The sequence below is a fragment of the Ixodes scapularis genome, unplaced genomic scaffold (genome assembly GCF_016920785.2).
Source record: "Ixodes scapularis isolate PalLabHiFi unplaced genomic scaffold, ASM1692078v2 PGA_scaffold13__105_contigs__length_92229423, whole genome shotgun sequence".
In the NCBI taxonomy this organism is placed as follows: domain Eukaryota; kingdom Metazoa; phylum Arthropoda; class Arachnida; order Ixodida; family Ixodidae; genus Ixodes; species Ixodes scapularis.
Genome location: NW_024609839.1, coordinates 40164818 through 40189962, shown reverse-complemented (window position 1 = coordinate 40189962; position 25145 = coordinate 40164818). Strand labels below are relative to the sequence as shown.

The window sequence follows — 25145 nt, the reverse complement described above, 5'->3', positions numbered from 1 at the left end:
CATGGCAACGCCGACGCATATCTGTGAGACAATAAAACTGGAAAAGCAGCGAAACGAGAACCGGAACTGTGGCGGAATACGCCGAATCGACGGCGGCTCCGGAGAGCTTCCGACCACCGATCGCCCGCAGCGTGAACCGTGTAAACGTCGGTGGTCGCTTGTCGCGATGTCACGCTTTCGCGATGTCACGAAAGCGACTATATTTATAGTCGCTTTTGCGATGTCACGTGGTATTACTCACTGACGTAGGAGACAGGTTACTCGGATAAGATTTGAAAGATGGATAGGGATCTGTGCGCCGGAGTAACTCGGTTTTATTTGGGTAAGATTTCGAACACAGCCAACGCGTCTTTCTTTCAGAACGGACGTTCGTCTGCTACTTTCCTCCCCGTGTAGCTGCGTCATTTTCGCTTTGCCACAGGCCAAGACAAAGCCAAGCCAGAAGTAGCCAGGCAGAGATTCCTTATCCCTAGTAGGGGTGTCGCGAACTTTTGTCGAACCGGATTTTTAGGTCGAACTTTCGGGGTTCGACTGGGTCGAACCGGTTCGACGAACCTTCGAAACTTTTCACCAGATTCGACCGGTTCGACTTTGCGGACAGTGTGGCCAGACCTTGATAGATGCATGTCTAGGTTTGGAGAATTTATTTTTATGCAAATGGTTGTTTTCTTTTATGAACAGTTGGAATTAAAAGAAACCACTTCTATTCACTAAAGACGTTAATAACTTTTTTTTTTTGTACTGTATTAACTGAAATAACCAACCAGCGGTGCCCTTAATTCATCCATTAGCCATTACCATCCAATCCGAAGCCAACTGGCCAGCCTGTCGCGCATGCGCACACGAGTCGAACCTTAATACAAGGTTCGTCGAAATTTCCACGAAAAGTTCGAAAAAGTCGAACCAGGTCGAACTCGAACCTCGGCCGGTTCGCGACACCCCTATTCGTGAGGTCGTCAAGGTTGTGCAAACTTCCGACTACTGTTTCGACGTTCTGAGTAAGTTGAAGCACGTTTACGAAATATCCTCGTTTGCCTTGCGTGGAAAGCTAAGCGTTTGACCGGCCGGGATAGACAGGTTACATAGAAGTAACTTGCGAGCTCCGCAACAGCCCACTCTTTGTTCTCTATTCTTCTTTTTTTTTTTTTTCTCTTTTTTTTTTTTTTACGGCAACAACAAAAAGAGAAGTTCCGAGACGTCGCCACCAGGGTTGCCAGGTTGGGCTATAAATAGCCAAATTGGGCAAGTTTTATATGCAGTTGGCGGGAAAAAATGGTAGTTGGCTATTTGGCTAGTATTGGGCTATTTCTAACCTGTGCATTGGGCTATTTCTGACCTGTGCACTGAGCAATTTCAGACCTGTGCTGGAACCAAAATGCCTGAAAGCACTTGGGTTTATAGGTTCGAATGTATTTTTAAAGTAAGTTACGTGAACAAAAGGTAAGGGCGCAAACGAGCTGGTGGTGGTTAAACATTTCGACACGTTTGGCAGTTTCGACAGTTACGTGAACATTTGGCGCTTCAGTACGTTAGCCATGATAAGTTTGCGACAGCAAACTAATTCGTCTTCTTTTTGCGCGCTTTGTGCAATTGTTTACCTCCGAATGCAAGCATGTGCTGTTATTCCTCCATCTCAACAAGTGACGGCGTGATTCCTTGCGGTCTTAACTAGGGGTGTTTCGAACTGGCCGAGGATCGAGGTCGACCAGGTTCGACTTTATCGAACTTTTAGTGGAAATTTTGACGAACCTTGTATTGAGGTTCGACTCGTGTGCGCATGCGCGACAGGCTGTCCAGTTGGCTTCGGATTGGATGGTGATGGCTAAGGCATGAACTAAGGGCACCGCTGACTGGCTATTTCAGTTAAAGGACACATGCAAAGGAAAAAAAACATTTTTTTTAGACAGCTTAGATGGAAAAAGGATGTCATAAAACGATTTTACAACGAAGAAAAAAAAATTTCAGAGCTATATTTACGGCGTTATACGAATTTGTAGTTGGCTCTCGCGGGAGCCGCCGCTGGTCACGTGGTAGGCCCGCGCGCCGCCGCGCTGCGTCGCCGCCGCACGCTGAGCGTTCTGCGAACGCCGCTTCAACGCGTTTCTCCACGCCGCCGTCGCCGCCGCCGCACAAGTTCGTCTGCTTCGGGGCGCCGCCGCCGTCGTCTGGCCGGCGCACAGGTCTATCACGTCTGCTTGCGCTTTTTCAGGAGTTTCCTTTGGGCTTTAAAAGATACTTATTCATCTTAGTTTTTTGTTATACTTCAAACAAAGATGAATAAGTTACTTTTAGAGGCCATAGGAAGCTTCCGAAAGAACGCAAGCACCACGTGATAAATAAAGACCAGTCACGTGATAAATACAAACCACTTTTCCGCGGTGCCCGCGGGCGCCAACTACAAATTCGTTTTGCGCCGTAAATATAGCTCTAAAAAATTTTTTTCTTCGTTGTAAAATCGTTTTATGGTTTCCTTTTTCCATCTAAGCCGTTTAAAAAAATTTTTTTCCTTTGCATGTGTCCTTTAATACAGTACAAAAAAAAATAAGTTATTCACTTCTACAGTGATTAGAATTGGTTTCTTTTAATTTCAATTGTTCCAAAAAATAAAATAACCCTTTGCATAAAAAAAAATTCTCCAAACCTAGACATGCTTGTATCAAGGTCTGGCTACACTGTCCACAAAGTCGAACCGGTCGAATCTGGTGAAAAGTTCGAAGATTCGTCGAACCGGTTCGACCCAGTCAAACCCTGAAAGTTCAACCTAAAAATCCGGTTCGACAAAAGTTCGCGACACCCCTAATCTTAACAGCACCTGTTCTGCGCATTCTTTAGGTTGTCTCTCCCGTGACATCATTCTGGTCACCAAGCGTCCCAATCAAGGTATGTTGTCATGCGCTTGTACGAGCGTTCCAGGAAGTTCGCCGAACGTGCAAGGGACGCCATTTCTGGGGCATTTGATGGATAAAAATGTATTGTGTCTTTTCTTTTCAAAATAAACGTTTCAAATGGTGAGTTTTTTTGGGGGGCTATTTTTCTGGATCGACATTTGGCTATTTTTGGGCTATATCTCGTAGACGTTTGGCGGGTTGGAGTTCAAACACCTGGCAACCCTGGTCGCCACGTCGCGTTTTTCTTAAAAGAGATTTGCTTGGTGTCGCCTCGTTCACCTCAAAACGAAGTCAAAGGCATTAAGGTACGGAAACCGAATTTGGAGCTCATTTCCTTGCTTAAACATGACGCGGGTTAAAGTAGAGGGTGAGACTATTTTGCCGGGCTGGCAGCCGGCAGAATAGCCCGGGGAAAAAAAACGCCGGCAGTTTCGGACGGCGCGTGTATCACTGGGGGCCCCACTGGGGAGCTCGTTAACACTAAAGCCCCTTGATAAAAGTGTTTTTTTACAAGTACCGCCAATCATTGTTGTGGAAGCGCGCGAGACAGGTGCCATGAGCGGGTGCTCCGCCGCCATTCGCTTCCAAGGCCCGCTCATTTCAGTGCTGCGCCGCCATTTGCTTCCAAGGGCCGCTCGAGACATGGTCCTCGTGCACTCGCGCTTTTGACGCTACTTGCTAGACAAACACAAACACATCGAGGGGCTTTAGTTAACACATCCCCCCTCCCCCCCCCCCGCCCCCCCGCCCGCCCGCCCGCCTGCCCGCCTGCGTTCACGCCGCTTCGCAGCGTTAGTCTGCGGCTGCTCATTAGAAAAATATTGACCCAATTGGCCTACCACTGCACGCCGCTTTGCGGCGGCCCACCGGCGGCCCGAGCCCCGCTGTCCACCATTCGCTATGGACTCCCGGAAAGGGAGTCCATAGCAAAGTTTCGTCGACAACATTCGTTTTATTTATTTACTATTTTTTTTTCAGTGTTAATCCTAAAACAGACGATATGTCGTAAATATCGCCAAATGCCTTTACAAAACCAAAACAAACTTTCAACAAAAAGAAAGAAAAAAAAAAAAAAAGACAGGGTGGATCGAACCAGGGTCCTGCTGCGTACGAAGACAGCACCTTATCACTAAGCTACTCTGCATCTTTTTTTTTTTTTTTTCTTTATTGCTGAGCTACTCTGCATCTTCACACAGCCGTGCTCACAATTCGTTTTATACATGACCCAATGGGGCACAACTGCCAGCATGTTTTTTCCCCGGGCTATTGTGCCGGCCTGCCGGCAGAATATCCACTTCCTAAAGTAGAACTTTACCAAGACCAATATTTCTTAAAATAATGCAAACAAACAAATGTGTTTTCATTTGTGTAAAACGATAACCAAAAACCACCTCGTGGATGTCTGTGAAGCTTCGATGGAATGTCGTGACGACAATATGTTAGTAAAGGCTTTTTCACTCAAGGCATCTTTTCAGCAGCGGTTTAGCGAAACCGATATTTCGGGAAATCGACCTAATCCCACGTGGAGTTTGACGCGCGAAACTTGACGTATGTATCGGCCATGGCCTAACACGACCAAGCAGCACGGGGGGCTGGCTTCACGTGCGAATAAAGAAGGGCACGGGCTGTTCCAAGCGACGGCAGCAGCCATGGCCACACCGATTTGCTTCTCTGTCCTTTTTATCTAAACGATACATTATTTGCACGTGAAGTCAGCCCCCCGTGCTGCTTGGTCGTGTTAGGCCAATGGCCGCATACTCTTCTTCCAGACTTCACAGCCCGGCCCGCTCGCGCCGTGCGCAAGCATGCTCAGAACTTGCATCAGGGATACCAACTACTTCCACTGGAAGATGGTGATTGCGTTAAAGTCAGAGACCCCAAATCATGGGACACGAAAGCGCGGGTGGTGGGCAGCGGAGGGCCAAGATCCTACCGAGTTTACACAGAAAGGGGACGAGAAATGCGCCAGAATCGTCGACATCTTTTAAAAATTAACAAAAGGCCTCTTTTTCAGATGAAAGTGGTTCTGACGGGTACGAGACTGCAGACGAAACTCTGCCACCACAGATGACTCCTCCAGGAAGCGGCCTTGGTAGCACCAGCAGTTAGCATCCGGAAACCCCACCATCGCCGCCGCCGCCCCGAAGATCATCCCGACGAGTGTCTCCTCCGCATCGCCTAACCTATGACGAGAACTTTGAGCAAGAGGGATAGTTTTCTTTTGTGTGTGTTGTGTGTGTGTAATGTGTGTGTGTGTGTGTGTGTAATGTGTGTGTTGTGTGTGTCAAAGTTTTATTTCATTTTTTTTTTTGTAAAGAAAGGAAGGTGTATCGGCCATTGGCCTAACATGACCAAGCAGCACGGGGGGCTGGCTTCACGTGCGAATAAAAAAGGGCACGCGCTGTTCCAACCGACTGATGCGATACGATTTCACATTACAGTTTGTCCCGGCAAGCAACTTGTACTGGCAGATGCGCTGTCCCGCCTAAACACGTGAAGCCAGCCCCCCATGCTGCTTGGTCGTGTTAGGCCAATAGCCGATACAACGTATGGGTCGCGTGAAGTTCGCGCTCCTTTACTCCTACTCCGACGCTCCGAGTTTCATACTCCGAGCGCAGCAACTAAACGACGCATAGCGTACAGGAGCGCGACAGACCGAGGCTGCGTTCGAAATCTATTCGAATGGATCCGAGTTACCCTGCGGATATGTCACGTGACAACACAAATAGATGAACGCTGGACGCGGGTAGGTTTTCGCACGCTAAGGTACAGAGCCTTTAACCTAGACTGAGATAGAGTAAATTTTAGAACACGGCCCGAAACGATCGTCGGTTATGACAAACCCGGCTTCTGGATACAGGTGGCAGAAGCCGTAATTATTTCGAAGGTTAATTATGCCCGTGTGGAGCGGCAGTCTAAAGCAGACGAGACGGCAACGTTATGAAGTTTCTACAAATGTTTTAATATTCGTGAAAGGTTTGAAGACTCACTTCGTGCACATATGTGGATTGTTACCTTGGTCAATCTATTTATTGGCCATGCATGCTGTTCCCATTTAAATTAAAGACAACATTCTTGAACCCGGTCGTTGACGCAGGAAACCCTGAAATTTGCCAGAGATTTCCTGGTTCCTTCTTGCAGTGCGAGGCGGAATCAGGGAATCTGAGCTACGCCGACACTGGCGCACCATCGTTCGAAAGCACGTGGATTCGTTTTTAGGTGGTATGCATGAACAAACCTTTTCCGTGACACTTAACTGATATGTTTCGGCTTTCCAATCAAAGTATCTTGATTCGCTGGGCTAGGCAGGCAGCATTCCGACTGTATTCTCATCACAACGTTTCTGTTGCCGAGCTATCGACACGCTCGTTTGATAGATCAATTCATTTTCAGGCAAGACGCACAAACAAACCTTTTTCTCAATGCTTGCTGATGTTTTGGCTTTCAAATCGGAGCATCTTGATTCGCTGGGCTAAGCATTATAAAAGGGGCAGAGCAGTCCGAATGTCTCCTCATCTCGACAACTTTTCTGTCGCTGTGCTATGGACATGCTATTGTTTGATAGATGACCTCGTTTTCAGGCGAGATGCACAAACAAACCTTTTTCGGAACGCTAGTTGCTGTCTTGGCTTTCAAATCAAATCGTTTTTACCTGTTGGCGCCGCGACTGTTGATGAATCTGCACCGCGCCACCAACCCGCACTGCCAACACGTATCGCAGATGCGCAACCTGTACGCACCACTTTTCCGCTTGTCGCTCGCCGCCGTGTTTGCTTTTCTTTTCGGCTTTGGCTCGGTTATGGAATTGTCCAAAAACAGACTCCTCCAAAAGCTCACTCCTCCAAAAGCTCACTCCGCCTCGAAGGTCAGGCGTCGTAGCGAAGTCGAGCGGCCATTGGCAGCGTTTGTGTTTCTCCTTCAGGTGATTGACAGGCCTCGGTGAGGTTTCAGCAAAATATTGCTCCTGAAGCGAAGAGCACGCGCAGTGTTTATTGGAGGCTACCACTTTTACGGTCGCGCTCACACGGGTCATCTGTTTCCCGAAACCTAGTTTCACGACATAAGATTCGCCAACAAGATGCATCGTGTGAATAGACCCTCTGAACAGACCTTAAGAGCAGCGCCTCAACGGGAAGTACGGAAGTGTGCAAAAAGTGGATTCACTTAGCGTGACTGCACCGACATGACGCTCATAGGAGTCCCTACCATTGCAAAGCTCAAACATTTTCTCTCATTTGGGTTTTGTGGGTCGCTGTCGAAATGACCATCACGAAGCTTCGCCGTCCACTCTTTCGGTGGTGGCATAGTTTTGTCCATGAGGACTCCTAAACTGGTTGAGAAGGTCTATGTAGAAGCTATATAATTAGACATTATGTGAAGCGAAACAATGAAGGAAATAAGGCGTGCAGTGATCAGACTGCAGGAATCGCACGGCTGAGCGAAACTGGCCATAGAGAAAATTTGGCAGGCTCCCCTCTCGGTACGGCATGATGGTAATGGGGGGCAAAGCACCCTAGTGTGACAAGATGAGCGAGCCATGTATATCCTTTGTCATGCGAGTCACTTATCACTTTATTTGAAAGTGGTCCAAGAATGAACACTGACTCTGCTACTCGTTCAGTTTCAAACATCGAACACTCGCTGATGGCGACAATCGGACGATGGTTATGAGTTACTCTATGAGAGTAGGTCTGGAGGTAAACAACCCAGGGGACCCCAGAGACCCTAGAAAACTTGTAGTTAAAATATTTGCCCAATTTCGGAAATCCGTTTCCGAGCCATCGTTCTTGGAACTGTCAAAGAATAAAGTCTTCTGTGAGTGCAGCGGTAAATCAGCTCTGTGGTCATTTAATTAAAAATTTGTGGGAAGACCAGAGTTGCCAATTTCCTCTGTCATTGTCTGCCTCCTCTATTTGTTTCAGGACACCAAGGCGTGCCACAGGCCAATGCCCAATTGACTTGCCAAGTGCGTACCGACGGTGCCTATTGGGGACTTTTATGCGTAAACATTCAGCCTTTGTTTGTCACTCGTGCAGGTTGATTCTTGCACGACGCTTGTCCCCACTAAAAAAAGATGTGAGACCTGGATGGTGGAAATTACCGCCTGATAAAGTGGTGTTATCTATCCAGTGTCATGATTTTGTGGGTGCATGCAAATGTCCTATACTTAAAACCCAGAGAAGGAAATTACCTATTTATTTTAAGCTACTCAAATGAAGCATCTTATGATCAGAGTTCAGCCCGAATGCATGTGCCGTGGCAGCTGATAATGTTGCATACAGTTGGTCCCGACTTGCCGTTCTCATGACATTCTTCCCTGGCAGAGATGGCTTCGCTTGTTTCTCTAATTCAGCTATTATCAAGTGCAAGGTCAGATCTTGCACACAGGCATTGTGTGTGGAATTTTCGTTCGTCACAATTTTCAGGTCTTTATTTTTTAGTGAAAACTGTACATAGCAAACTAGGTTATGTGCTGGTCTTATTTCTTTGTTGTCTTTATGAACCCCTCGCGTAAACAATCGTGTCCCTAAGATGTTCTGTGCACAATACCCATGCCTATTTGAGAATAGATCTATGTTGCCACCAATGCTGTCAAAGGTGTTTTTGGTATTGAGCACACTTTTGACAGTGCTTGGACTACTGAATTGTACTAGTCTTTTTCTGTTCCTTTTTATTTTTTAGTGTTTCTGCCAGTATTCCATCGAGAGTGTCGAACCGAACCGAAATCCGGATCAAAACTTGCTGTTGACTGAACTGGAGCAAAACTGAAATTGATCATTTGCTTTTTAACCCAAACAAAAAAAAACACAATCCTATGAATAGCTACCAATTCACTGGAGAATAGTTTGGTTGTACTCAAATGAGAGTCACTCCTGATTTTGCGTGTGGCAGTGCAAGGTCCATTTAGCAATCATGGCTGTGGCGTCAGCTGGTTAGTGTTGCCGAAGTAAATGGCGGCGGCGTGAAGACAGCTCAATCATAGTGAAGGAAATTTGTAAATTGTATGTCTGTGCAGCTTAACTTGGCATCTGCGAGGATGCTTATGTTCCTAGCTGACTAACCCAAGGGTCTAAGAGGTATTCTTAGTTTGCTTGTTTTGTAGGCATTGTTGCTACTAAGCTATATTTTAAGAGGAAAAACAAACAAACATAAGCTAAATAAAAGAAGTTGCCCCTCACACGTGTCTCCTACATCAATGTCACTGAAAACAAAGGACCCATTGCAAACATTGTACAGCAAACTGGGTAATTGCAAATCTTCAACATGCCTTTCCACAAGGCAGCCTCTACTGTTGTTGATTGCTTCACACACTGCGTAATCGTTTGCAATTTAAAATTTTTTCTTTTTTACAATTTTTGAAGTGCAGCATGCTGGTATTTTTTAATTTTTTTTAGGAATTTTTTTTAACTGGTTTTCGCTGCCTTTCTAGTTTTAAACACAGTCTGTCATTTCAGGTGGATAGTTTGTGAGTATGTTGGCTGACTGAACTCGCACTGTTTAAACGTCTAGCGACTAATTTGTTATGTGATTATGGTGTACTGTGCACTTCACATGTTGGTTAATTGACCTCGCATGTTAGTACTGTGCTTTGAGACTGTTTTTAAGTGCCTTTGTGACCACATAAACTTGCACAGAATAATATTCGTGACAAAAAGTTGTGATTTCGAAAAGAAATTAACCACATATTTCTTCTGCTGTCCGCTTTTTCACACTACTGCTTCAGATGACCATTTATTTATAGCGTATTTTAGTGCAGAGTCGTATAGACTTTTTTTCTTTGCGACAACCAAGAGTTATGAAGCTTCCTGTTCAGCGCGGGAATTTACTGGCGGCCATGGTCTGAGGTTGAATTCCAAATCAGTTCAAACCGGTTTGCACTTGGCGGAACCAGTAGCCGAACTGACATTTCGTGTGCATGACTGAACCGGAGCAAAATAGTAAGCTATTAAACCCGAACTGGAATAATGACTGGTTCGACACCTTGACCTAGGCTCTGGCTGTTTCTTGGTGCAAAATTAATGAGTAATTTCACTATTTTCTGCCTCCCACAGCACTGCGTGACATGAAATCCCGTCGCAGTGGTTCGCTCCCCTCCGAGGCATTGGGGACGCGGGAAACGGCCGTTCGTCTTCTACGGTACCCTCCATGTACAGATCCGCGCCACTCCAGTCAAGCTCCTGCAACAAGGGAAAAGAATGAGTCTTTACTTGCGACGGCGGCCGGTGAGTGGTGAACTTTGTTCGTCAGACCGGCAGTTTTCCGTGAGTGGACCCTTTCCGTCTCGTGGGGCGGCGAGGCAAGCCTTTGGGTGGTCGATCCGTGTGGTGTGGCCGGGTTGACCGGGATTTGCGAGGGTCGTTTTGGTACGAGCGCGTCCGAGGCAGTGGCCTTCCGACAGTGGCCCTGTGCCCAGTGTCCGAAGCGGTGACCTGGGGCTGCCACCTCGCATCCCTCATATGCGGCCACGAACACGAGTAGCCAGACTGTGGCCACAGGATACAGGGTTGCCGGTCGAGTTGATGGGACGTCCAGTTTTGGGCCGAGACGGTCCCGTTTCGGAGGTTTGTTTCTGCTGTCTCGTCATTTTGTCTTAAAGGGGTACGGAAAACAAATTCTAGACCTCATTTCTTTGCTTAACCATGACATGCGTAGCAGTAGAACCTCAGAAACATCAGTATTTCATTAAAAACACAATAAAACATTTTAAACTGCATGAGGGGGAAATGTTGCTTCTAGAGCAAACTTTCTTATTTGTTGTCAATCCTCATACAATTTGCACAGCATCTTGGCTTTTTGAAGCTGACTACAAATATGTAATTTGTTTTAATATTGATAATTAGTTTTGTTAAAAAAGTTTAATTTAAAAAAAAATATTACGACCAAGGTTGCAAAAAGCTTCAATATTGAAACTCGGATAAAGACATATGCCTGTAAACTAGAAGGTTACAGAATCGAATAAGATATAAATGAAACATCTAGGACAATCTAGAAATGTTTTATGACACTGAATTTTTCAGTTTCGACATCATCATTTGCCTTGAAGATAGGTGACATTACAAAAAAATACCAAATACCATACTGGATATATTTTATACCCTTTATTGGATGCCTTACTTACAGGGAAAAATTGACTGTGTAGAAGTGGAGATATGACTTCCATGAAAGAGCGAAGAGTGTAAAAAGTTCATTTTGAGAAAATCTGGGATAAATGTTCACAATGTAAATTTTACTACACTTAGGAATGCTGGAGCCTTTCCAAGATTCAGGCATAATAGCCCTGCGCGGATAACAGTTTGATCATCTGCATCTGATCCGCATCCGCACACTTCATATCCGCATCAGATTCATATCCACGGACTGTATGCGCATCCAAACCGCATCTGCGAAATTCTGAACCACATCCGACTGTCAATCCGCGCATTGATTTTACATAATAATATCAAGCATAAATAACATAGAAAAACAACATCTGGATGGTATCCTATAAGACGTTTGCTTACCTTTCTACAAAGAACTCTTCGTGTAGGAATATGATGAAAGTTGTTTTTGTTGTATTCTGTTTCATCATATTTATAACATAAGCAATCATCCTTCGAGAGACACATTGCTCCGAAAGGTGATCACAGTTATTAGATAGTCTTGGGAGTCCGTGACACTGACACTATCCAGTTTATGCACTCAAAAGGAAGTAAATTTATATTTATTTTAATTTTTGCTTTGTAAATACCATTTCAAGCTGATGCATATTTTATAAACATGGAAAATTGTCAAAGGACAAGCTAATAACATTGTTCATTATTTTTAGACCAAGCGATAAAAAAAGTGGGAGAGGAAAGGCATTCACTCGCAGCAGCAAAATACTCGTGTATATGTGGCATACCTGCCAAATCTTCCGAATTTTTCGTAAAATGTATGAATTGGAACTAATTTTACGAATCTTGCTTCAAATCTTACGAAAAATATATATATGTATATATATATATATTTTTTTTTTGTTGTTTTTGTAACTCCGTTGTTGGTGGTATCTTGCACCGCCACAAGAGGGCGATAGGTACCGCCCACAGCAGCGTCGTGGTTTTTACTGTCCGTCTATCCGGTGGCCACGTATCGAAAACCAATCCAAAGCTCAAAGCCTTTGTTCATGTGTTTGGCGGTGCACAGGTGCACGTTGGTTCGGCGTGTTCAGGCGTTGTTGGGCCTCGTTGTTTCGGCCAGTTTGAGGCGAGAAGTATGGCGTCTGTGTTTGTTGCACGTGTAACTGTAGCATTCTTCTGGTCACTGTGGCTTCGTGGCGCAATCCCAAACTCGAAACCTCAAAAGAGGTACTTTCAGGTGTTCCTGAAGTCCTACACATTGAAATTTCCGTGCTTCGTGCCGCCACAAAAGCGAGAGAAGTTTGGATTGTGTAGCACGTGCACGTGTGATGTAAGCGTTTCGCACGCTGGCCAGGCTGACATTAAAGGGATACTACAACGAAATTTCGGCGCTCATTTTTTGGTCTATATGTGTTCAAAAGAGCAGTATCACATGGAACATACTAATATCTTGTTAAAAAAGTCTCGAAAAGGAATTTTAAAACGAGTTAAACGATTAGCAAAGAGCACCTGCTGAATGTCGCTAACGCCTCGTTTGTAATGCTCGTCTAGGAACCTTGACAGCTAGTGACGGAGGTTGTCTCGTCTCCGGCCATGACGAGAGAAGGGGGAAAGGAGGAACTCCCCTCTTCCCGAGAATCCCTTTTGTGTGTCGCAGAAGTCGCTATTGTCCCCCTAGAAGATTATAGAAGATTAACCTGTCACTCAAAATTCATACAAAAGCAGCCGCTTCGGTGGCTGGAACGACTAGGCCATCCTCTCGACGTCAGCCTCGCTGTAGCTTTGCTCGTCTTGAGACGACCTACGTCATGATTGCGTTGGATGTCACGTGCTCTAAGCCGGGCCTTCTCCGAGCGCTTGCCAGAGTGGGCCGTTTATAACGAAAAATACAGCCACCAGGATCAAAATACAAACGTGCGATTGTCATTTACGGATATTGTGGATCATATTCAACCTATTTTTGAACACAACGGGAATATTTCAAATTTCGTTGAAGTATCCCTTTAAGCTGCACATCGCTTCGCGTAACCCCCACCCTACCCACCCACCTTCCCCCGCCGCAGCCGCGCGACTTTTACGAATTTGAGAGTCCACAGGTTGGCAGGTATGATGTGGTAAAGCGCGAGTACACCAGTGGGATAATATCACAATATTCAATAATGGCAACACCTATCGGTTACAGTGTTAAACATGAATCCTTAACTGCAGGCTCGGAACCATATACTTAGAAACAACTCGGCGCCGATTTTGAGAAAAAGCAAATGTGCACCGACAAATTATGACAGGTTTGCCTCTCAATATTAAAGGGATGCTAAACCAAAATCTGGATTCCCCAAAACACGTGGCAAAAGCATGCAACGGGACGCTACAAACACCAAAACATCACTCATACAGCGATATCTTGAACGGATGACCATATTTTTTAAAAAAAGAGGCGCATTTGGCAGGAATGTTGACGTCATGTTTTTCCGAGAAGGAGAAGGAACGGCCTCGCGGCCTTGAGGGAGCAAAGCGAAGAGAGGAGGAAACTAGGTATCTTGACGTCATGCGCCTCTTCGGCCTGGTTTAATCTCGACTTCTTTTTGCAAATATATGGCCGTCCATTTGAGATATCGCCTTACTAGTAGTGTCGTGGGGATTGTAGCGTCCCGCCTACATCTCCAGCATTGTTTTTTTTAAAATCCAAATTTTGGTTCACCATCCCTTTAATACCCGCTAACGAGAAGTTTCTTTCCATTGGTACACTCGATGCTGGGATGGTATGCACAAACTGCGCTACAAGAATGAGGTCCTTTAACTCATGCTGGCGCAAGTTCCACCACTCCAGAGGATCGAATTATGTCTCCTCCATATATAATTGTAGGCAAAGAAGCCACTTGCAGGCTTCTTCTATTTTCTTGTGGCTTGTACGTTTTAGGTTTTCTTTGCACCAAAGGATGTTTTCCGCTCTTTTCCTCCCAAACAAAAACACGCTTCCCGGGACGACTGATAGTTCTGCGTTCTTTACTTTTTCTTGTGACAGTATTTTTGGCGAGATAGAACGTTCTAAAGCAATCTTTAGTGAAAATCAGAGACCGTTGCAGCTCTGGAAACCGTGCGCCAGCTCGGCAAGCACGCTCACGAGCGAAAATCTCACGTGCGCAAAGCAGTTGGCGATTTTTCATCTTCAGGTCGCGGGTGCGCTTTGTTCTACATGAGAAACTTCTGAGCCCGTCCAATATGCCTCGCTTTTTTTGCAAAATAGTGGACAGTATGCCGGAATGTCGAATTCTTTGGCGATTTTGAACTTAGGCCGGCCACTTTTCTCAATGCCCCATGTCAACGAATTTTGGACTTGGGTTGGCCACGTTCTCCAATGGCGTCTGTCAATGGAGCCGCGGTGTGAGCTCTGCTACCGTTCATTTCATCCTTGGAAGGGCCTCCACAAGGTACAAGTCACAACATGCTATGCGAGAGCATTGACTACAGGAGGGCGTCTGGTCTTCATTGAGAGATCATGATGCTATAAAAGCCTTAAGGTTCCTTCTCATTAGAAGACCCAAACTTGTGAAGCCCTGCAAAATATAGTAGGAAGCACTTCGTTGTTTCATTAGAAAACAAAATCCTAACTGCTATTCAGGATAACGTTCTTGGTTACCCCCTTTTGTTTCACCTAATGCTCAGTTCTTTGCTTGATAGTTATAGATTTCCTCTCGTGGTCTGACAATAAATGTTGCCCCAAAATTTTATCTGGTCTATACTTTGCCCCCAAAATTAACTATGCCGCACTACAAACTGTGTAGCATTTCATAAAAAAAAAAAAAGGAGGCAGGGATGATTTAGTCCAACTGCAGCGGTGTTGGAGGCCTGCCTGGCGCAAGCACGACATGCTGGAGTGTGGTGGTCAACATGACCACTAGCAGCGGGAGTACGCTGGGCACTTGCATGGCCACAGCCTGCCGTTCCATAGCTGCGACCTGCCGTTCCATAGCTGCGACCTGCCGTTCCATAGCTGCGCCCTGCCGTTCCATAGCTGCCCCCTGCCGTTCCATAGCTGCGACCTGCCGTTCCATAGCTGTGCCCTGCCGTTCCATAGCTGTGCCCTGCCGTTCCATAGCTGTGCCCTGCCGTTCCATAGCTGCGCCCTGCCGTTCCATTGCTGCAGCCTGCTGTTCCATGGCAGTGGCCTGCCGTTCTGTCGCGCTGCCTTGCCGCCTCATTTCAATTAGCGGCAATTACATGTGCTGGATTGATGAGAGGTGCATTAGGGAACTCGGTCCACAAAAAGTTGCCTGTTTGTCACCATCAACCTTTTCCAATACTCGGTACTACATATATTTGAGATAAGTCCCCAGGACAAAAAAAGGCCTGATCCTGTTCCCAATTGCCTGAACATCATTTTGTTGATACGTTGTTCAGCGACATGAGCAATTTAATGAATACTGTCTAGCCCGTCTATAACGAAGTCGGCAGAAATTGGAAATCGTTTGCTATGTACGCTATTTCTTTATATTCAAACTAAAGCAAAAATAGCAAAATTATTCACCTAGGGGAACATGTTTATTCCTTCTGCTGGAAGCCGTCCAAGCTTCCCTGCACGTGCTTTACGAGTCCGCATTGAATGATCGTGGCCTCCAAGTTGTCGAACTGCAAGTCAAAGCTTGGATCAGAACCTCCGAAGTGCACTACGAAGCTTGCAATGAATTGGTCCATCGGCTATGGCTTCGCGGTCATGTTTAGGGGCAGGAACAGCACCTCGACAGCACTTGAATGAGCATTGACGTGACGAGCGCTGCAATTGTCTAACAAAAGCAGCCCATTGTGCTTCTTTTTGTCCATCGCCTTGTCAAAGTCTGTGACCCACTTTGGGAAGATTTCTTTCGTCATCCAGGCCTTCCTGTTGTGGCTATATGCTACTGGCATGGGCAGCACCTTAGCAAAGCCTCGTGGCTTCTTCACCTTTTGGATGATCAGCAGATCGCGCTTGTCCGAGACGTCCATGTTCGAACAGATGAGCACCGTAATGCGGTTCTTGCTATTTTTGCCTCCCACACATTTGTCAGTCTTAACCGCTAATGTTTTCGCTAACAGCAGCTGAAATCTGGTTTCATCTGCGTTGTAGATATCCTTGTCGGCATACGTTCCAAGGATGCGGTCCATGTTGTTTTCCATCCACTTCTGGAGTGACTGGTCGTCAATGGACGTGGCCTCCCCGACAATGTTCTACTTATCTTCCACTCCTGGGTAGGTGGCACCTTGAATTCATTTTCGGTCACTGCTGCCAACGTCGATATCCAGAACGGCCTTGATCTTGCTGGCGTTCTTAATAATCATAGACAAACTAGACTGCACAATATTGCTCTTTTTGATGTTCCTGCGGACCTCGTCCAAAATGGCACGCTTCAGTTTCAGGGACAGCACCTCCCTTTTTCCCACCGACGTCCCGGAGCTCACGGAACTCGACATGGTCGACAAACCGGCGGTGCAGAAGAATCAGGCAACAGTCCGAGTCTATTCCGTGGAATTCTAATTGTGCAAGTCCGTTGTCCATAGGGGAAGTCAGGATGGCAGAAGGAGCAAAGCAGGATGGGGTCAGTACGATACGAAAAGCAGTGGACGAAGGACGATAACAACGGGGGTGCCCTGCGTGACCCGTGCCACGGTGTGTTCGAAACTCCAAACGATATGACTCTGGAGTTGGCATTGCACAACGCATACACCCCACTCAAGTCTTACAAGTGTGGTACTCGCGACTCGCGAGTATGCGAACAGGACGACGCTACCTTGCGTTAGCTACCCCTGCCGACTCAGTTATTCTGGCGCGTCCAGCAGTTAGTTGTACCCATCGCATGACAGCAAAAGAGAAACATTGATGATTGGCCGCTAAGAATGCTGCTGTCAGTGAATTAACTTGGTTATTTTTTCTCCAGTTTGTTTTGAGGAGCCTCAAAGACATGGCACCACATGAGGCGGTGCGGTGAAGCAATCTCATAGGAGCTACGCGATAGGGAGAGCAGGCCACGCTGCAGAGGCTGCCGGCAGCCGAATTTCGAGCAGTGTTTTGCTAAAAATTTTCAGAAAGGTCATAAATAATTGTGATTGCTTGATTTTTTGTCTGGTCGGCACGAAATTTGTCTTCGTTATATCCGCTCAGGCTTTTTTATTTACTTTGTTATAACGTGACCCAAATTGCATTAAAAATGCAGAAATGGGAAGGGAAATTTCGGGCCAGGTTTTGCTGTATATAACATCTATCTTGAGTCAATCTGTAATCTTCTCTGGTCACACCTATACGAGGAACACCAAATCGTCATAGTTCTTTTTTCTTATAATTAGACCATCAATTCTGTACCATAACCGTGCTGTTCAAAGGATAGAGACAGCGAAAGCATGCACTAACAAATATGGATGCGTTCACGTGTACGAAGACATGTCAGATGACATCCACCGCCGAGGCACACGCCACTTAAGGAAGTGGGTGCCATACCTGCTCCAAGCCGGCGGCCCTCGCCTCTGCGAGGTCCACCAGGCGTCACTGGTCTTGCAAGTATTCTTCGGCAGCATCGTGGGATGCCTTGCGTTTTCGATGCCATAGTGCTTGCACAGGGCAACTGTGCAAGGGCGGCTGGCTGGCTGGGAACTAAGGGTGAAAGCAATTGTAAGCAAAGTAGGAGGTTAAACGAGACAGAAGTGGTACATCAACAAGCAAGAACTCTGTCAAGCTCCATGTGCTATCTTAAAAAGTCTGGGAAACCCCTAATAAATACCATAAAATGCCCAGCATGTGCACGTTTCACAGCACATGTACAGACGCTACTTTTAAAACGTGTGGAAATTATTCAGTAGGTCACTTAAAGCGACCACTTGAACTGAACCTGCTGTGTCAGCTGCTTCTCCGAGCACACCCATGCACGGCAGTCAAGCCTGACGCGTGTGCAACGATTCGAAACATTCCCTTGTAAATATTTTTGTTTAGCTGAACATGTGCCTAGACACTTGGTTTTCAGGAATCTGTTGCAGTTAGATTGCACATTTCATCAGTATTTTCAGGCAGCACTGTTAATGTGCTGCACGGATATAGTGCATGCGCAGAAGTAAACACTTGAATGGAGGCATCTTTTTCCTCCAAGGTTATCTTGTGGACGCGTGTTTTATCGCACCTCAAGTCTGAATGTACTGTTACGATAGAAAACAAAAGCTACTGATGCCGGGTCGGCCGGACCGGGGAGCGATGCCTGGCGGGCCGTGCCTCGACAAATGCTACCCACGATCAGCGCCGCAGGAAACAAGCAGACGTCGGTTCGCGGGACCAAACTGCACGGGCGGCAGGCCTGGTGGCTGCCACTACGATGTGGTGTCTGGTAGCGATACTGGCTCTCGTTCAAATAGTCTGGCGGGTCGTGCCTCGACTTTCATTCAGGGAGTCTGCTCACTCACTGCCTCCAGTGGGGTGGGATCTCCCTTATAAAGGGTGCCCCGACCCCAAAATACGAGCCCCTTGGGAATTGAGGGGTTAGGGAGAAAAGGGAAGGCGAGGAGGAATCGTCCCTTGTGCAATCTAGCTGTTCCGGCGTTACTTCGCCAAGCGCCACCAGCGCCATCTATGGGAGGTCCCGTGCAGTCACATTTATTTTTGTAACAGTACTGTAACAAGCCGTGCATTTGTCTCATTTTAGGATCCTGTTTAAATTTGTTCTCGCAGGCAGGACATATGTGGTCTGAAACGCTGATAGCAATGCTTGCTATAGTGAGCAACTTGCCGGATGTGACGGTCGCGCCCTCCTCTCCAACTGACCAATGCCCGGAAGCTGGTGGTGCAGCTTGGGGTCCTCTTTTTATTTGTTTGAATAATGAAGGACATATATGAACTGAAACACGGACAGCATCGCTTACCATATTGAGCAACTTACGGGATGTGCCGCTTGTCCCCGGAACCTCCCCAGCCGAATCCGTTGTGTGTGACTCAGGTAAAGGAGGTGGTGATGCACCCTGAAAGGGGTGCAGGGCTTTGAAAGTAAATCTCTCCCTTGTGTAATGACAACAGGGGCTTGGAGGCAAAACAATACTTAGTGGTGAAATGGAATTTGGAGTGCGGTGGCTGCGGAAGAAGAAGAAAACTTCTTCCTCGAGACTCTCGAGAGAATGATCACGAGCAGACACGGGTCAGAATGATTACAACGCTCACTGCAATCTCTACGATTAAATTGTGATATATAGAAATTGAGTTTTATGAGGAGAAACATAATGCTGTATGCTTCAGTAATATTCACAAGTGTTGACACGGCACTAGAAAACAACATTCAGGAAAAGAGTGTGTTTTGCTTTTCTCCTGTGTTCTTCAGACTTCTCGCATTCTGATGCCAAGCAGAGCACAATGTGCATGCTCCATGCACATTTCAAACTATAATCAAAACAAACAAATACCCAGATTGGAAAAATCGGCATGTTAGATGGGAGTTTACCCCTTATGTTCAGATGCAGCCTCTAATTCCTATGGGCATCCTCACCAGACAGCACGCTTGATATGGTGTGCTCGACACATGGCTCAAAATCTGTAGAATGTGCTATGCGGCCATCCTCAAATTGTCAGGGTCCATACAGTATATAATACAACACACGTATAGGTCTTAGGCAAAAGTAGTCTAGCTTTGCGTGTCCCACTTTTCCTTGTTTGTGTTCATTTGGCTTTAGAGAAGCTTAGGTTCTTACTTCTGGCCGCCCCAGCAGCATTGCCAAGCCACAGTCGTACAACGCGTCGGCCTCGCCGGGCACTGAGCCGCCGCCTGTACCGCCGGATACAAACGTCACAAAACGAGTTCTCTTTGATTCGGAGGTATACATAAGTTGCCCTGACGGGAAATTGGGAGGTCACAGAGCTCTCTTTTGATGTCAGTGTAACTCTGCAAAGCCAGTGCTTCGGAATATTGATGGGTACATAAAAGTTACACATCAACACGTCAAGGGTCAAAGATCACTGCTACTCAGTCATTGCTTTGGCGGAAATCGATTGCCTTCCTCTTAGCCCACGATACTTTGTCAGCCCAGTAATGGCAAAAAAAGAACACCGACTATATAAAGGAGCACATTAGCGTGTTTGAGCACTTTTCCTTCCTCAAGGCGGCTGTCATTCCGCTAGATCATCTCCTGACTCAGGGCGTGCGCGGAGTCCACGTAGTGCGCGTATGCCTCGTAATGGAATCCGGATTCGTCGACAAAATATCTGCCGTGGTGGAAAAAATCTAAATAATGTGCGACCTTCGGTCGATCCAACTGACCGATGTCGGCGGTCGAGAATACGTCTGGAAGGTGGAAAAGTGCGCGGACATAGTTTTGAACACTGTCGACGACGATTCCCAAGAAGATAGCACCGTGACCATGTGCGAGGAGGTGGTCGAGATACGACTGGGGCGCGACGAGGAACCGATAGAGTTTACAGAGCCCAGGACGGTCAAGGTCGTCTTCCCCATACCACTCAAGGGATCGTCGGTCGTCGGCGCTCACGACAGCACCTACGTCCTCTTGGCCGTTAAGTCGGCCTCCTCCACCGGAAACGCTCTGTGGTGGACTCGCTACGCCTGTCATCAAACGTCGCTCTACGTTCCGGATCCCATTGCCCGATCGAGCAACGGCAGAGGACGTTACGCGGCACGAGCTCATTTTATTTTGAGAATAATAAACACGAGAATATTTTTACAATAGTATCAAGGTCACCCCCCCCCCCCCCCCCACCTGTGAAGCGTCGTCGGCGGCCTGACTTGCTTTTCACACACTGAGTGTCGATACTATTCAACCGAGTACATGGTACCCGGACGATTGGTTTTTGTGGGAATAAAGACAGTTTCTGGTTTGCGAGTGTTTTTTTATTTTACGAGTAGATCACCGCACGGTCGTAGTGGCTGTTGCTGTTGTACACCCTCTCGATATAATATTTCGGAGTGTCGGCGTGTCTCACGACGATTTTGCGCAACGTCGTCCACGTACGCTCCCGGTTGAGCTGGGTTCCGAGCTCGGCCATGAAAAAGTCAGTGTCCACCACTTCCAAAAATCCCCTGTAGTCCAGTTCGTACTTGGGAATCATGGACGGGGACGGCGGGGCCAACACGTCGCAGTCGTCACTCCACTCGATGTGATGGTTTCCTACGTACTTGGCGATGACGCTGCGTAGGAAACACAGGATCCTCCGCAGCCCGACAGCATCCGTCCGTTTTGATGGCACGATGCGCACAAATATCAAAAGATAGTGCTTCGTCACCGCCAACTCGAAGACGTTCATATAATGACAGGCATTTATAATATTAATTACGTCGACTATGCGTTGATCCACCGGGTCGACGGCTGGGTTGGCAAAGGCGACCACAAAGTTCTTGATAACACAGTTGTCCTTGCCGGAGACAATGTGCTCGCACTCTATAAAATATTCGAGGACGTGCTTCATGGCGGCGCCGAGATGTTTGGGTACATCCACGTACGGTTTAAAAAAATCGTCACACGAGAACATCTTGTGCAGATTCTCGTAGTTGAGTCCCACTGGTTGGCGGTGCAAATTTTCTTGAGGATAGACATGGTGCTGTAGTGTCGGGCTGGCTCGAAGTAAGACTGGGTAGTCGCATCGCAGAAATTCTTAATGTGGCACAAACGCCCTCTACTGTCCGCATGCTGAAAAACTGTGTTTAATACCCCAGTCGGCAAAGGCGGCAGCGTGATAGTGTAATCTTAGTTATCTGCAGCCCTGATACTGCGGCCGGCCGCCGAAACTGCTCCGTTGGATTCAGACATTCTGCGTCCGTTCTCTTCGAGCACCGGAAGTGGACTGAGTGCCACTGATACCACTGTCTCCGTCGCGCTTAGACGGTGCATGCAATCGTGGGAAGTGCGGGGACTTGCTGGTCAATGACGCTATGTCAAGTTCAGAGTATGGTTTTTGATACTTTTACAAGGTGGCGCTTGAGGTGTACTCGTTGGGAAATGTGGGGGAACGCCCCTGTATGGTGCTATGTCACGTTTAGAGTATAGTTGCTGACATTCATACAAGGTGGTGCTTGAGATTTGCTTGTGGGAGAGTGTGGGAACTCGCTGCTGGATGGCACGATGTTCAGTTAAGCGTAAATAGTGATATTCCTATTTGCGACTGCAACTAACTATAGGTGGTGCCACTCGTTTTCCAAAATAGCGGTTATAGTGAGGTTCAGAGATACGTGCCACCTTTGAGCCTGCCTAATGTGCTGGCATACTATTTCTGGTAATACAAGGAAGCTAGGATGTTATGAGCGCAGGTCATCTCTTTATCCTGAAAACAACAATGTTGTTTAGCGTAATATTTACGCATGGATGCACGTTTTTATTCTGGAGCGAAACCGAAACTAACGTCTATTTTAGATTTAATTTCTCTATATAGGTTTTAATTTCGGATTCTTTCATAGCTCAAGATGTGTCTCACATCGTAGTTATTTAGTTAGAGAAGTTTTTCCAGGCACTTCGAAATATTTTGGAGATTTCAGTGTCCCTTTATTGTAGCTGTTGAAAAAACCTGTGCTGATATTTGTGCATTGTCGCTGCCTTTTATCGCTCAGATAATTGCCATGGAAAATAATGAACTGCAGGCCTTTTAATGGGCTTTTGGGTATTTAGATGATTAATTGGTTTAATCCAATTTTGTAAAAATGTCACCAAAACGTATAAAGTAATAAACACTGTTCTCACTATGAGAACCCAAAGACGGAATTGGTGTCAGACAGCCGAAGTGTGTGTTTTTTTATAGCAACGCGTGACACATACGACTTTATACTGCAACCAGTGTTTGACTGTTCGTCTATCTTGATAACAATTTTATCTGAGCAAGAAGCGAGATGCGCCCTTCCAAGCTTCTGTCGCAGCTTTTTCCTTTTGCCAACAAGGCTGTAAAGTGTGACGACAGTAAGAATCCTGATTATGGTCCGGAACTGCGAGCAGGGAGCAAGAACGCCCTTCCAAGCTACTGGACAATATTGTTCGTTTGAACAGCTACCGGGGTCCTGTTTATGCTTCGTAACGGAGCAATGTTACGTGAAACGTTGAGCTCTGTCACATTGCAGACATTTTTTCACCTGGAACATGTAGGTTTGACCTTACCCTTCAATGAGATCACTCTGAAGATTGAAGTGATTAGCTTTTAGTGTGTTTTGGAGGAATGTAGACGAAAAATAATTTCTTCTGCCCTCCGAGATGAATTGTCGTCTGCAAAATGGAACTTCTCACCCCTTCGAATGAGCATCCACAACTGCAAGGAACGTTTTCTCTGCTTTTGGCATGGTGCAGACACTTAATACTTTGTCTTCTTTCTCATATGAAAAGAAATTTTTATTTGCTGTTAGTCTATTTTGATGCATAGACATTTAGACAGAGGGAAGCTAATGTAACGTCTGACGTTCGTGCCGTAGATAGGTAGGGTGGGAGCCTGACCACAATGCAGCCAGCCTTCTCCGCAGCATCATCCACCCGGTACTTCAAGAATTGTGGCTTGACCGGCGCCACAATGTCAAGGAGCTGCTTCTTGGTCATCTTGGCATTTCAGGAAATTGCTTTAGATGTCAGTCACTGCTGGATCACTTCTTTCCGGGAAACCGTCGACTGTACAGTTTCTAGACGTCGGGAATGGTACAGAGCATTGTCCATGACGACAACACCCCCCTCGGTAGACTTTCCAGAACTTGGTCGAACCACTCCTTGAATCGGTTGCCGTCCATTTCCTCGTGGTAATCGAATGTCTTTTTCTCGTGGAAGACGTCCAGGCAGCCACTGACGAAGCCTTTCTTGCTGCCGATGTGCGTAACTATCAGGCGTTGGCCCTTCCTCGACGGCTGCTTGAGGCCCGTCGTAACCCATACATGAACGCTTGGTGGGACGTGGTTGTGTCAACCCGCACCATCAAGACAGCGTGCCTTGCCGTCACCCATGTCTCGTCCAGGTAGTAAATCTGCCGACTCTCTTGCCTGTGACGCAGGTATTTCTGCTGCCACAGGATGATGTCCTCTCCCTTGATCAGAAGCGAGTTTCGCCCTTTTTTTTTTCACATCTGAAGCCAATGTCGTGAAGAAGAGGGCGCACAGTCCATGCCTGCAACGAAGGGAGTTCAGGGCTTGCACAGAACTCGACCTTTATCTTCTCGACCGTGGGGATTTCGGCAAAAGAAGCGATGTACGCACAATCTGAGCATGTGCAACACAAAGTCCTCGTACTTGGCGTTGCGCCGCCTCTTGCCTACGCTTGCTTGGCGTTTCCGAGAGGGCGTGGAGAGTGTCGGCAGACATCCATGGAGTTTATCTGCTACCTTAGCTTCCTTCCTGAGCTTGTGGACGATCCCTACGCCGACTGCAAGCAGCTTGCCGACAGCCTTGCATGCCTTATCCACGGTAAGGACGGGGTTCGCGTATTGCGTCTCGACGTAAGCGTTCATGATCATTTGCCGTTGGCCACTGTTGAGGACCAAGCGGCTCCTGTTTCTTGTAGAGATGCCTTGGTGTCGACGGTGGAGATGTACCAGGCTCTCTCAACAAGAAAGAATCTGGAGAATCACTTTCCAGAGTCAACACGTTGGAAGCCATGACGGAAGGTAGCCGAAAAAAGCGAATGTCAATGACTTCGGGAGTTGCGAATCCGTCAAAACCCTTCTTTACATGCGACTACACAATACGTGCGCACTTACGACCAATCTGTGCAGGAGCCGTCTCCGTAATTTGAGCTTTGCGTAATCTCTCTTTTAAATCTAGGCTATCTAAAACAGGGTAGATGGATGGAAGAATTGATTCATAGCGAAAGTTAGACAATAACCTGCGCCACCTAACCACATTTTTTTTTAGTTCAGATTATATTGTTTAGGCCTATTTACTTAGATTCAACCCTTATTTGTTTATTTATATAAAATCAAATCCCAGGTGCCCTTTTTCTCCCTTGAAATAGAGACCAAATATTGCAAAATGCCCCTTTTCTGAGATATATAAATATAAAAAAAGGACATGTCGCAATGTTAGGTCGTGCTTTAAACGAAAGAAAAAAGGCCTGCGTAACTGTAACTTTGGGTTTTTTGTGACGCTTGAAGTAAAAGTTTCTTTTTGGCTATTCATACTTCTCTGATGATGATGGTCCTCGGCGTCCTGTTGGGGACGCCAAATCCAGGAGCCGTTAGATGGTTGACGTTTCCCAGGTG

General features: G+C 46.6%; 1 long non-coding RNA gene across 1 annotated transcript; it reads left to right on the top strand.

The window, feature by feature from the left end:
* The first annotated feature begins 3135 nt into the window (after nucleotides 1-3135).
* On the top strand, nucleotides 3136-20804 carry LOC115330721. The gene is made up of 5 exons (XR_006077658.1): nucleotides 3136-3193; nucleotides 4903-7854; nucleotides 9941-10111; nucleotides 16086-16207; nucleotides 16370-20804. It is a non-coding gene; the product is annotated as an uncharacterized LOC115330721 (long non-coding RNA).
* Nucleotides 20805-25145: the final 4341 nt, after the last annotated feature.